This window comes from Palaemon carinicauda, chromosome 44 (genome assembly GCF_036898095.1).
Source record: "Palaemon carinicauda isolate YSFRI2023 chromosome 44, ASM3689809v2, whole genome shotgun sequence".
Taxonomy (NCBI): Eukaryota; Metazoa; Arthropoda; class Malacostraca; order Decapoda; family Palaemonidae; genus Palaemon; species Palaemon carinicauda.
Window position 1 is genome coordinate 832,714 of NC_090768.1, and position 15,207 is coordinate 847,920.

Genomic DNA, 15,207 nt, shown 5'->3' on the forward strand with positions numbered 1-15,207 from the left:
CAGATATTTTATGGGTTTTTCTCATACGAATATCCTAATCAATTTAACTGAATATTTCAATAAATCATTAATAAGTAGATAAACTGATGAAGGTGTTGGTGGAGGAGTCTCTCGCAATTAGTGTTGACACATCTGTCTCTGAATTGTAACAATATATAGTGGAAAATAAGTTTAACAACTTGGGTACACTTCTGACAATGAAGTGGGTACAGACCAGAGCTAATGTGAAGAAGCTTAATGGTTTTTTATGAGGCGGAATTTTTTTGTGGGTGGGGTGGCAATTTGAAGTACTTTGGACCAGGTTTAGTTATCAATTACCAAGGAAAAGGGGTAGTTAAAATGGATCGTGCATCACACTACCAACCAGTTCACGACCGCCAACATTCTTGAACTTGGATTAGAAATTTTCTATGAAAGAATATGCGAGAAGAATAACCACTTTGTTTCTTGTAATATCGAGATGCTAACAATATTTACTAATATATATATATATATATATATATATATATATATATATATATATATATATATATATATATATATATATATATATATATATATATATATATAAAACATTAAATTGTATTCCAAATTTAATTTTTGTTGGAAGAGAAGCACAAGCAATTATATTTGCAAACTTAACATTCAAAATTGTCGTTAGTCTACGACGATTTTTAAGGAAGAGATCTCTGTATTATCATTGAGTCTTCGTTAGTGTCCATTGCTAATTGGTCTGGCTTGGCTACCTGTCATGAGCAATCGACCAGTGTGCCGTTAGATTCCCTGAAAATACATTCTAACGGTTTTTTTTTTCTTTTCGAAGTGTCAAGTGCATAGGATATTTCTAGAATAAGGATAACTATGAATCTTCCATTTAATGTTATTTAGTGTTGCTGTTATAAAATGTTCTTTGCCTTTTAACGTTAGAAAATTTACTGATTACTTTTGTATAAAAAGTTGCTCTTTTTGTGACCAACGATAGAGGTAATTTCGTCTTCTAGGGTAAAGCTATTGCAGCTGCACGTTCTCTCTAGCTTGTTTTTATTCACGTTCTGTGCTATTAAGAACTTTTAATTGGAACTTTATCCTCGATTAGCTGTACTTGATTTAATGAACCCTCTAGAATGACGTACTGTATAGGAATATGGTATAATTTACTTAGGTCAAACTAAAACGCATGCATAAAGTTATTTAAATGTAGGTGTTGCTAACTTGTATTACTTATTAATTTGAAGTAACAAACATTTCAGCCAAAAAAAAAAAAAAAAAAGCTTGCTTCAGCCGAAAGAAAATGGAAGGCCGAGAAAATTTGAAAGTGGATTTGTGCTAGGAATTGGGGACAAGTTTTTCCTCTTAGATGAGTAGCTGACAGGAAGGTTGACTTCTATCACCCACACCTGACTTGACAGGCGAATGGTGGCGATTTCATCGGAATTCTAGGCACTTAATGATCTACGGGTCTTGCGATTCCTTCGATAACACCAGTCATGAATCCCTTACTTGATAACTTTTTATGGGGTCTTGTGTTGGGGTGCAGTAAAAAAAATAAGTCAATCTTGATTGTTATTGTCAATGGAGAAAAGGTAATTTGGAGATCGTTTTGGGTGACATTGTAAATCTTTAAAATGTTGATCAAACCCTCCCCCAACACACACGCATACACTCACTTATTCATTGGTATCTTGGAAGGTATCGGAATCCAATTAAAGGAGACTGATGGGTTTCTAGGTGTACCAGTCACATACCTTGAACTTTTAATGTGGATTTGGCCAAATTGTAGTCATTTTTATTAAATGTTTTTTCTTAAAAGGTGCTTAAAACATTAATGCTCTTGCTTTTTATGCAGAACTGTGGATGGAAGTAGGAAGTTGATTTTAAAGTTGGTAATTTTGTTTATAAAGGCAAAAAATAAGCTTTATTGTTCAGAAAGTAATTTTTCCTGAATTAAACATAGTTGCTAACAGCTCGAAAAATCTTTAATTTATACGGATTTTTTCCGTCTGAATGCAAATTTTATTACGTTCACGAAAATTGCTCTTGTTTACATATTCAGTCCAGAACTTTATATGGAGGCCAAGCAATATGTGCGGTGAAACTTGAATGTTTTTTTTTTCTTATCAAACTCGCAACCATTCTCTCTCTCTCTCTCTCTCTCTCTCTCTCTCTCTCTCTCTCTCTCTCTCTCTCTCTCTCTCTCTCTCTCTCTCTCTCATTCATAAAACTAGCAAGGATGGACATAAATGAGAAATTTTAAAGTCTGCGCTTTTATCATTTTGGAAACCTTTCGTCCCTAACTTGGCAATCTCATACACTGGTATCGCAATGCTTAGCTTTTTTTTATCATTCTCCGTCATGGCAGTACGGAGAAAAGCAGCAATAATAATAGAAATAGTATCTTAAGAGGAATATATTTGTATTCAACGTACCTTAACTTCCTTGGTGTTAAAAAAAAGCGGTCTTTGAAAAGTCCCCCATAGATGAATTGTGCGGAAGAGGTTCTCCGTTGTCCTTGATCTTTCTGAAGTGACAACTGTTACTTCTTTTTGAGAAATGGTCTTTTAGCGTAATTTTGTATTACCGTGTACGGTAAATTGTATGTTTTGACAGTTATCAAGCCGAGAGAGAGAGAGAGAGAGAGAGAGAGAGAGAGAGAGAGAGAGAGAGAGAGAGAGAGATTGTTGATCCTTGGAATGATGGGTGAAATTTCCTTATTATTTGACATTTAGAATCGTAAGGAAACCTGTGACTGAAGCACGCTCGCAAAATTGAGTAATTGTCCTAAACGCATAAAATAACGCAATAGACATGAAGACTTGTGAAATGAGATGCAGAAGCCTATGGAATGTATAGAGGAGGCGCGCCATACTGTTGCACAGTAGAGCGTTTGCCGTACATGCTGTTTACAGTTTGGCCGGTAATCTCATAAGTAGCGTTTCCTGCAGTTTTTCAAGTAGTCTATGTTCACAATGGATCAGTCGTAAGAACACAGGTTTGGTTCATTTCCGGAAGTACTTAAACATTTAATCTAACAACGTGGACCAATACTTTACATTTATATTTTTAAGTTACAAATCATTGTAAATCCTAGTTGCCAAACTTGTAACATAACTCTTTTATAGTATAACAATTCATATGAATCGATTAATCATAGATTTTAGTTTTGATTTTGACCACGCAAAGCAAAATGGCTGCATGGTTATATTTTGCATGTATGTGTACTTTATTAATTTTTTTTCATGTGACAATTTTATTATTGTTGCTTTGGCTGGCCTGAGAGTACTTGCATTGGATCCTTCTCCCTGGTTACGGTTCACTTTACCTTTGCCTACACATACACCTGGCAACACTGAGATTACCAAACGATTCTTCTTCACCCAAGGAGTTAACTACTGCACTGTAATTATTCAGTGGCTACTTCTTGGTAGGGGTAGAGGAGAGACTGTAGCTATGGCAAGCAGCTCTTTTATGATAAGGACACTCTAAAATCAAACCTTTGTTCTGTAGTCTTGAGTAGTGCCATAACCTCTGTACCATAGTCTTCCACTGTCTTGGGTTAGAGAATGAATGAATGAATGATTTAAAGTTTTCAGGCATCCTGCTTGGGTTAGAGATCTCTTGTTTGAGGGTACACTCGGGCACTCTTGTTTTATCTCGTTTTTCTTCCTCTTGTTTTATTAATTTTTTTTATAGTTTATATAGGAAATATTTATTTTAATGTTACTGTTCTTAAAATATTTAATTTTACCTTTTTTTTTTTTTTTTTTTTTTCCCTTTCCTCGCCTCACTGGGTTATTTTCCCAGTTGGGCCCCCTGGACTTATAGCACTCTTGCTTTTCCAACTAGGGTTGTAACTTAAGCAAATAATAATAATAGAGCATACGATGATTTGACTGGATAATATTCCGTTGTTTTCATTATTACATGCTTCATGATTGGCGACTTTGACAAATTTGTAAAAAGTTTTCTAAACACACATCTTGGATTAAATTGCTTCCATTTACATGACCAGGACATCATGGGTAGCGGATCTTGTACGTTGTTCAAGCACTTATAATTCACTATGAATATGAAATCTGGATTCTGGATATATATCTTTTCAGTATTTCATTTGGATGCCATTTAATTTCTTAGAATTTCATATACGGTAATACTACCTGGAAGGTGTGTGTTCCACGAAATGCGATTATTCATATTTCTGTAGAATATGTAGATTTTTTTTGGGGGGGAGGGGGGTTGCTGGGTTGGGTTGGGATTGACATTGAACAGCTTGAATATACTGGCATATGTTTGTCTATTACAGGAGAAATAGCTTGGTTTATTCCAACAATGATTCAAGACTATAATTTTCAGTTCTTCCTCTACCATTGCGAGATTTTCATTTCCGAACTTGCAATATATTAATGTGCTTGTTAGTACATATTGAAAATTTCAGAACACTGCCATCTATATCCTGCTTTAGAATTCTATTCCCATCAGGGATGTGAAAGAGATCTATCTCGTTTTTGTAAAAGATATGGCAGAGAAGTCCTACCAAATAAATTACTAGTCTTACAAATTAGTGTTAGAATGTTCATTGTCCGACAAATGAACAGGCATCTGGATATCACAAATAATTTCTCCATCTTTCAAGATTTCTTTTACCTGGAACTATAGATTTAATGAAAGCTTTTATTTGTAAAGATACCAGTAAGTGAGCAGCTTTACCAAAAATATCCTGGTTGTTCAGGGAACTATGCATTTGTTTTTTTCTCCCTCTGTGAGTTGACCGGATGTACAGTATGTGCAAACGGGGAAAGTCCGGCGCTGCGTCTTTTCCGGGGTTCCCCGCTTCATGACTTAGCGGCAGGTCAAACTCTATAAAGAGCCCTTGAATCAGTCTCTGTTTAGAGTTAGCTTGTGGAAGTACGTGAAAAGGTGAAGAAGCGTCCGTTACTTAGAATTGTTCAAGTGAAGTGCGTGAAAGGTATGATACATTTAAGTGCAACTGATCTTATTAATTGTATCCTGGATGACTATATTTGAACGCCAAATTCTATGTTTGGAATCGAGAGTCTGGTGTACTTTTTGCCTCCTTGGCTTTACTTCCTGTCGTATTTTCTCCCGTTATTGGAACTTGCTTTGCCAAAGTGCGATTTGTTTTGCATATTGTGTGCCAAGCCAGGTAGTTTCCTGGCGCCGTTTTGAGCTTTTAAGTGCTTTGGAAAATAATACGGCCATGTCAACTTTTAGATATAACTGCTTGATGTCTTGGTCTCATCATATAATAAGAAACAAATGGGAAATTCTCACTCTTCATTACTTTGCATTGAATGTTTTTTCCTACTTATTTTAACTTATATTTGGTGTATCAGACCAATGCATATTAGCATTTTTTCCATAAATGTTTGAAACTAAAATGGTACTCCTAGAAAAACATGCGATCTTTTATTTTATGTTACCTTAATGAAGTATTCAGTTTTCCAATAATGCTCTTTTTCATGATAATACCTATTTCGTTTTTTGTAGGCATTTATTCCAAGTAGCAAAATACACAAGTCACATTTCCAGATAAAAAGGGCATTGCGTTTTTTACCATTCCATTTCATGGTTGTGCTAAATTAACTTCTCTCGTATTGTGATGTAGTTTGAAGCCAGTTATCTTAGTATATACTGACTTTTATTTTTACCTTTTCGCTATAATAATCCGTCATCGTATAGGTTGGTTACCCCTAAATGGACTAATCTGCCTAAGAAGATCAAAGAAACCGTCAATTATAGGGCTAACTATTATAGCAAGATTTTTTTCTCCATGTTCCGGGGAAATCTATTTATAAAATTTGCATTTCTCCAAAGTTACATTTCCTACCAAAAAGTTTTTTTTTTTTAATTGCGCAACCATTTTTTTTTTATTTAGATAGGCAACATTTCAATATTAAACTCTTAGTAAATTTTATCCCATACCTATGGGGTGTCTCTTCTCGAAACACTAATGGGGTTTCAAAGATTTATAATAAATTATAACGATACTAATAGCTCCAAAAAATATTGTAATGACATTTAGGGCTTCCAAGAATTGCTGCAATTCCCCCATTCCGTGGAAGACAGTAATTCAATGCCATTATCTCCTATCTAAATTGCAACTTCCTCCTTACTAAGAAAGCATTGCCATTTCTCCTGAACTGTAATAGAGAGTGATGGCAAAAAAATGAAGACAGATGACCACCACTGGAAGGTAACAATCAACATCTAGAAAGAATTATTCCCTTAGCTTCCAATAAAAGTTTTCAGTTTCGCGATATGTAGATTCGCGTAGTCTTGTCTAGTCACGCTTATACATCATATCATTGCGAATAAGGAACAGTAGTTCAAACTTACATTCGAATGTAGCTGAATGATATAAAATATTTGTGAAGTTCCCCCTTTCCGTTTAGTCTTACGACCCAAGCCATTCCTTTTTCCCGGAACTACCTGAGAACAAGGGTTGCAGTTCGTGGCAGCCTTGACCTTTGTTGTTCGGCATTCCTCCGACTTGCAATGTACTGTTCATGAATGATGACCACCAAATATGTTACAAATAATAGTGAAAAGAGGAAATACATTTTCTAGCCTGTTTACGAGATTCCGTATTTCTTATTGTCATTAAAATTTTATTGGGGGACGCATTTCGACTTTGAGTGAATTATTAGTTCATAGGGGAAAGCCTTTTTTAACAGCACTTGAAGGATGGCAGGCCTGTCATAATTTTCAAATAACCAAAGTTATTAATATTTAAATTACATAGTCGTGATATATATATATATATATATATATATATATATATATATATATATATATATATATATATATATATATATATATACATATATATATATATATATATATATATATATATATATATATATATATATATTTACACGAGACGTTGCCGTATGAAACTTGTGATATCGAGACTTCCTTTTTGTAACAGTCAACTTGGGCAGCAACAAGGTCGGTTAGTTACTCAGGGCGTATTTCAATCCAGATTTTTTTTCTTTCAAGTTGGATTGTTTTTAAAGTTGTATTAGTCGACAGCATCCGAATATAGCCATGTTGAACCGGAAACTGTTTTCTTCAAGGCTCTCTCTCTCTCTCTCTCTCTCTCTCTCTCTCCTCTCTCTCTCTCTCTCTCTCTCTCTCTCTCTCTCTCTCTCTCTCTGGAGAGAGAGAGAGAAAGAGATTTAATAACTTGAAAATTTCAAAAAGAAATTACAAGACTAACTTGTAACTTCGTTACTCGAAATCTTCGTAACTATTTTATTGAATCTTAAAATTTAATTTAAGCTTGACTGGTCTTTGTAACAACTGTCATCAAGGAGTATACGGGGTTGCTGAGTACATCTGCCTGGGCTACTGGGATGAATAGTAATTGCTTAGTTTACACTGATTTCCTTAATCTTATAACCATAAAAAAAAAAGTTTGGATGAAAGTTTGGTCATCCAGTTGTGAAGTTTGATCGTGTCTTGTTTTCCCTAGTAATATTGAATGACCAGTTTGTTCGTATTGTCATATTCTTTTAAGATATACAGTATATAAATTGAGATATACAGTATATAAAACAAATAGATTGAAATGGCATTTTGAGTGATATTTTGTATTTTAATTTGTCACAAAAAGGGGTCTAACCCACTTCTTTGAATGAAAATCTGGTTCGAGTACCGATTGGAGGACAAACCCTGGTTCAGTGATTGTTCTAGATTTTTTATTTGGAGAAACAGGAGGCTTATCTTTGGAAAGTGATAGGTCAGAAATCGACTTGGATTAACTTTACTCGGCTGAGAGTCATTGCTCAAATAAGCTGCCATTGAAAAATTAACATAATTTGACCATAAACCCTTTCTGGTGCAACCCAGGAACATAAATGGTGAGCAACACCCTTCAGTATGCACTCTTTAAGGTAGTCTTAACAGTTCTTCCTTTCCTTAATTAAATAGATGGCTATCAAAGACTGCCAGAAGAATAGACAGCCCTTTTGGCTGATGTATTTGACAGTAAGCACAGTAATGGAGAACTCAAATTTTACTTATTACTCATGTTTTCCTGAAGCTAAACCTAAAAACATTAACAATTCGCTGTTGTGAAATTAGCTCTTTTCTGGATCACTGTTGATGTGGGTGTACACCCAAATATAATTTTTCTGATTTCTTATCTCCTAAGGTTTTTTTTTTTTAAAGTAACAAGAACGCATTCTTTTGCACATAATGGAGTATTGGTAATATTATTCCACTTAAGTAAATGTGTTCGTGTTACCTCTCTTTGCTGATTAACCCCCAATATCAATAACTCTTATTTAAAAAATTAGTATGAAAGTCTTTTGGCAAAATGTTTTAATTATGTATGCTGAAGGTTAATCCTCTTTCCATAGTTTGCAGAGGCCTTTTCTTTACAATGTTGTACAGAAATCCCTTGATTGTGGTCAGGATGTTCGTATGATTGGCCTTGATTTTAGAGCTGCCTTTGATCGTGTTAATCATGAGGCCCTTGTATTAGATGGGCGTTTTCTTAACATAATAAAGTAATAGGTTTCAAAGAGAAGTTGTTGGACACCATAGTAAGTGTAGGAGTGTTATATATGATGTTCCACAGGGTTGTGTTATCTGCAAAGTGGGCCAAGGACTGTAGCTCCTCAACATTCACGTATTTGCATGGACAAATTCTCTTAACTATATACAGACCATTTAAAGTTCCACGTGTAATTCTTTATAGCAGATTTACTTTTGAGAAACCGTTTTGGTCTGTTTCTAAAATTACACAATGAAATGGCATAGTTATTTTCAAAATATCCTGAGGGATTTTTATAAAGCTTTCATTCTGTTTCCAGTATTGTGTTCCTGTGGTGTTCAGCCGATGATTGTCCTAAATTTATTGAACAAAAAACTTGCAGGCTATTAAATTTCTTATCCTCGATTTGGGTATTAATCTTAGGCACCGTCGTTGTTAGTTCATTGTGTACGTTACATAAGGTTTTTCATAATTCTGACTCCTTTGCATTCAAATCTTCTCAGACTAAAACCATTGTTTAAGTAGTTCTAGTTATGCAGTTAATTCCAGCAGTCTCGCCTTCTCCAACATAAGGCTCAATACTGCACAGTATTTTGGAAGTTTTGTCAAAGCTTTGAATAGATTGTAGAATAATCTTCAGAATCGGCTAGTTTACTTGTTTGCTTGGTTTGGGTTTAAATCCAACCCTCCACTGAAGTCGAGTGAACTACTTCTCGGGCGGGTCCATATCAATCATCTAACGAAACATTTTCATTACAACTTATACAATTCTTTGATTGTAGCATCTTCCAAATCATATGATCTTGTGAAAAGTAGTCTTTAGTTTCTTCTTAAATTTAATTGCTCCCTTGAAGTCCTTCATTTCAGTTGGCAGTTTATTATAATGTCTAGGCGCACAGTAGCTGAAAGCCCTTTCACCAAATTTACTATTTTTTCTTGGTTCAGATAGTCTGTCACTCAGTGTCTTATGGTAACATTTGTTTCTAGTTCTAGTTTTTTTCAGGCATTCTTTTAGATATTTTGGTTCAGTATCTTAAACGTTAGTAAGAGTAGTTTGTATTAGATTCTTGCCTTTACCGGCAGCCAGTGTAATTTAATTAGTACAGGGGTAATTCTATCCCTATTGTGTAGTCCTTTTATTAATCTAGCGGCACTTTTTTATTCTGAATTTTCTTCAGCTGATAATTTGGTAAGCCATAGAACAGTGAGTTACAGTAATCAATTCTTGAAAATATGTGGTAATTGATGAGTATGGCCATAGATTTTTCATTAAAGTATTCACTAATAAATGCTGTTTCTAATATGATAGTTACAATTTCTTACCATATTATTTATGTTCATTCATTGTCAGTCTATCATCCATGATTACTCCAAGATTTCTGACAGATTTCTTTAGGTCAATGATCGATTGACCTATTTCAACATTTGATATTACTACTTTAACTTTGCGGTTTTCAAGATAACTCACAAACCAGTCATATGCTCGTTCTACGATGCCCACCATCTTTAAGGTCTTCCATCATATATGTATGTTCTACAGTATCAAATGCTGCACTTAGATCATCAAGCATCACAAGGATGCAACACTTGCCATTTGTTTTAATTTGTCATTTTTAATCGCTAGCACTGTTGTTTCTGTGGAGTAATTTTCTCTGTATGCAGATTGATCATCGGGTATGGCATTATATTGTTTCAGATGTTTCCAGGTTTGTTCGGGTACAGCAGTTTCAATAATTTTCGAAAAATGACATTTGATATTGGCCTATATGAACTTTAATTGTCTATCACCTTTTCCTTTATAGACAGGCTTGATACATGCAACTTTCTCACAATCAGGGGAAAACTGCCTGTGTTAGACTCATATTTACCATGTTTCGGTAGGTCTCTTGTAGTCTGGTGAAATTTTCTGCATCTTTTACATCATCAATTGGAAATGGGTCATTTCCGCAGTAGGTTTTTTTTTTTTTTTACTTTATTATTCTCATATAATCATTCTGACTTAACTCTTTGAATACCCTTAGCTTATTTACACCTGTTGCTGATGTATTCCTTCGCTCTGTTGTGCCGATGTTGCGAAAACTGAGCAGATTTTATTATTCTTCAAAATAATCAGCAACATCATTTGCTAGGTATTAGGAATCATTAGTTATGTCAGGCAATACTATTTCTGTCTTTAGACCTAATAGTTTCGTTAGGTTCTTAGTAATTTTCCGTGGGTCATTTCCATTGCACACTTTTTATAATGGGCCTTTTTAATTAATAAGGTACTTGTAGCGATTTTTAGCTGATTTGTAATGTTGCCAGTTTTCATTATTTTTATTTCTTTCCATTTATCCTCCATTTTTCATTTTTTCTTCATGTAATTCATTATCAAACCAATTCGATTTTCCTTTAATTGTGATTATTTTTTTTTTCCGGGCACCTATTATTATAATTAGTTGCAAGTATTGTTTTACTTCTATCAGTATTGCAGTTTACACAGGATTGTCTCTACTAGGGTGTGCTTCTCTTCATAGTTACCAGACTGGTGTTATCCCTTTTATATCCTCTAGGCTTTGTTCAATGACTCTTTTGGATCAAAGTTGGTCTTAATTCTGTAAGTGATTTCCTTCTGTATTGCAAATGTTTTTCTGTTGAACTGGTTGAAAAGTCTCATTATTAGATCATGTATAACTTGTATTTAACGTTGTTACTGATCTTATGCTTTTTTTTTATTTCTCTTGCAAGTTTTTTTATTTTTCTTAATTCCTTTCACACTGGGCTGCTTCGTTGGAGCCCTTGAGCTTGTAGGATCTTGCCTTTTCAACTAGTATTGTATCTCGGCTAGTGATAATTGATAACAATTGCCTGTTCTCCCCCTATACCTCTCCGGTCAGACTACTCTTAAGGAGCAAATCCTCTTTAATTCTAAATCTGGCAAATCTTCTGCTGGTTATAGAGTATGTCAAGTGTTTGATTAGGGGTCAGTGGGAAACTGAGTAAGAGATTAATAGGTCAAAGCTGACCACTTTGAAGCTGTTGTTATTTCCACACGCGCTCTCTCTCTCTCTCTCTCTCTCTCTCTCTCTCTCTCTCTCTCTCTCTCTCTCTCTCTCTCTCTCTCTCTCTCTCTCTCCCTGTTTTGAAGATGATGACATTCATTCACATCCCTATCATTATTCTTTTACTTAAGTGAAAGAAGCTTTTAATCCTGTAATATATTGCTATAGATTCTCTCTCTCTCTCTCTCTCTCTCTCTCTCTCTCTCCTCTCTCTCTCTCTCTCTCTCTCTCTCTTTGTTTGGGTGGTTTTATTGTTGTTCGATGGAAGACAACACAAGGCTGCTGACCTTTTAACAAGCGATCTTTAACTAACACCCGAGTCATGTTGGTTCAAAATAAGTATGAGGAAAAGTTGTCTTTTGCCTTGTGGAAACTAGCATCACGCCTAAGCGTCTCTTGTGCAGCCAAACATTTCGTTCGGAGTTTTTATTTCATTCTGACATCTTCATCCAAGTATTTGCTGCATTATAATTACATCACTTGGTTTGGTGTCGGCAGTTGATTTATTTTTTTTTTTTGTATTTCCCTCTTAACTATATTTCTGAATAAATGGATCTTCATTGCCTGGAATTCATTGACTGTGAAACTTTTTGTAATGTGATGTTACTAAGGGTAACTAATCTACCTCATAAATATTTATTAATACATTGGCAATGTTGATTGTAACATTTTTAAAAGACTTTACAAAAGCTTTCAAAGAAGAAAGACTTGGTTTAGAAAAAATTAAATGAAAGTGCTCAAAATGTGTTCAAATTTTCTTTAGTTACAATCCTCAACACGCTTCAATCATTGAAACATCATAATGCTCGCTAACAAGTAATGCTCATTCATAGAATGAACTACGAGATATCCAACCTTCAAAGAAAATATTAATTGTATAATGCATGGAATGGTGAGATTGGAAGCAATTTCTTGCCTCTCCCGGAATCTAGAAACGGGTTCTAACTTTCAACGAAAGAGGGAGGGTTGGGTAGGTTAGATTTGGATGGCGGTAGTGGCATCATGATAATGTGTAGAAGGCCAGGCACTTGAGGGTGTTAAGAGGGGCCCCACCACCTCGTTTCTCTCAGTCAATCGGACAGCCCACGTGGACAGAAAAGCGTCCTTAACTAGTACCCTCTGCTCTCGGCCTCTTCGTCATAGATTTCTAATAAATTCGTATCAGCTATGGTAGTGACTAAATACATCTTGTTTGCCACGCTGAGGCTAATGGCTGTGACCAAATATTATTACTGTAGTGGCCCTTTCATTTGACTTCCTTTCATTAATTAGGCTTCATTATCCTTTGTTTGTATATAGGAAAAACAAGAAATATCAACTGGTTAAAACTGCAAACTTTTCTTTTTTGGACTCTTGAAAAAGTTTCCCGATTTTGACAATTAGAAAGAAATTGTTGCAAGTGAGCATTAAAAGGAACAAAGAAAGACTACCGCAAGTGCTGCTTTGAAAAGTGTTGAAAAACAAAATTGTAGTAGAAGTCACGTCGAAAATCTCTGTCGTAGAAAACAACAATGATGAAGCTGGTCTGGAGTCAGAGTATGGTCAATCTGGCCATCCACGATCATCAACAGCAGCTGTGCTCGCTAAAGTAACCTACAAGTATTCCCGGTAAGTACTGTGCTTTCCCAAGTTCGTGATTCTTCTTCCTGGATTGGTTTATGACTTACTGTAAGAATATCTTTCCAGGCTTTGTTTGACCGTGAACTCTGACGTAACGTTTCATAGTAAACAAAACCGAAACTTTGAACTCTGACATACACCTCGCCCCTGATTATCTGGGGGAAAAAAATGGCGGTCGTAAAATTAGGTTTTTTTTTTTTTTTTCTATGAGTACGAGCCTGGAATGTTGTATGGTGTACGTATTGACATGTTATTTTTGGCAGAATTATAAGAAGGATTGTAGTTTTTTTGTAGGCTGGAAATTTTGGGGTAAAAATTGACACGATAATGTTTGTATGCGTTAAGCTACATAGATTTGAAGCCTAATTGAGTTTCGAATGACATCCTTATTAAGTGAAATTGAGAAGCTTAAATGTTCAGTTTCATATCTTGGTTTTTGACATTACTTTTACTGAAGAACTTTTCGTGGTACTTTCACACACAAACCCAGTGCCTTACAGTACCTACAAGATTTGTTTGTTGTTCACATTCTAAGTTGGTTATTTAGTTTAATAGCGTATTTAAAGTTAATTGTGAAATCCATATTATTGAAGCATTTAGAAAGTCTTAACTAATTTTAAGCCTTAATATCATCAATCCCTCTGATATCTAGTGGGAGCTTATTAGTTTTGGGTGCACATTTGAAAGCTCTAGAACCTACAGTAGGCACAGTACTATGGTCTGCAGTGTTGCAAGAGCCTGTGCCTGGCCGCAAGGGCCAGGCAATATATAACCAAGCAAGTAGACGCATCTTGGCTCCAATAACGTGAAACAGTCTATATCTATTCTCGTGTCGACCTCATTTCTTGGCTGCACGATGTAAAACAATTCTGGACGTCCGGTTTCTGATAAATTGATGTCATTACACATCTTCAAACTCTCTTCTAGCTTTGGAAAACAGCCAGTGTAATTCAATTAGTACACGAGTAGTCCTTACTCGGGGTGGGGCTGATGTAGTTCTCTCGGGGTGAGCATATTTTATCAATCCTGCTCCTCTGTTTATTTAATTCTTTAAGTGCATATTTTGGGTTGGCTGTAATAATGTTACAGCACTCAAAGGTAATTTTCCAAATTTTATTGTAATGTAAAATGTCGGCTTTTTGCCGGTTTCTAATTTATTCCTTCACCAAAAAAAAAAAAAAAAAAAAAAAAAATTCTCTATTTGCCAGATCTTAATAAGGGGAGTTTTTATTTTTTCTTGTAAAATGAAACTAGCCTAAACTAGTTGATGATTTTTTAATGGTTTTTGGACTCTATGAAAACTGTCGTCCAGTTTTTTCATGTTACAGGTTTGATATTGACGTCATAAGGTCGTGGCTTGACCAGGTGTGGTCATTTTCTTACCAAAAAAAAAAAAAAAAAAAAAAAAATCGCCTGCCGTTCAGTGTCCCCTGTTGTTGATACAAAAAGCATATTTTGTAGATTCGCTGAACGCACATTAATTGAACTTCTTGTGCTAGTGATGTAGAACTGGATGTTGGGGATATGTTACAAAGTTAATGGGCAAAATAAATGACATTTAAGAAAATTGGAACGTTGTGCTGTCATTACAACATCCGAAGTAAAGACCAACTGTGTAGTTGACCCCCTCTTCTTGAACATTCATTCCACACTCTTTAATATCATTGATTTCTTGTCTTGAATATCCATGCAATCCGAGAGGTCTGTGCAAAGAAATGTTAATGTCTTGAGGAATATAGACCATTTCTTGTGATAAGTTTTCACTTAATGATTTCTAGATCACTAAGGTTTAGTACAATTATAGGTCAAATGTTTCATGAAAAAATTCTTAATCATGCTTGCCATTTTCTTTGTGGTACTTCCCTGTCAATTATGTTTTTATTTATTTTCCTTATATATGATTTTTAAATGTAGAGTGGTTTTGACTGTAGGAAACTGTTGCTATTTATGGGTATGTTGAGAATATGTTAGTAATAAGGTTAATTAATCTATAGGATTCAGTTGACTGATGTTGGCACACTACTTGCT

The 15,207-nt window shown here is 35.0% G+C and overlaps 1 protein-coding gene across 9 annotated transcripts in view; it reads left to right on the forward strand.

Moving 5' to 3' along the window:
* LOC137634167 (uncharacterized) overlaps nucleotides 1-15,207 on the forward strand; it is a 327,902-nt gene that overhangs the window by 290,411 nt on the left and 22,284 nt on the right. For 5 of the 9 annotated variants that reach the window (XR_011042466.1, XR_011042469.1, XR_011042464.1 and 2 more), the window contains exon 2: nucleotides 12,859-13,167. The exons of 3 other annotated variants lie outside the window; for them this stretch is intronic. The gene's annotated coding sequence lies outside the window, so the exon portion shown is untranslated. Of the gene's footprint in view, nucleotides 1-4,907; nucleotides 4,964-12,858; nucleotides 13,168-15,207 lie in introns of those variants that run through there. One more of the 9 variants, XR_011042468.1, reaches the window with a different exon arrangement.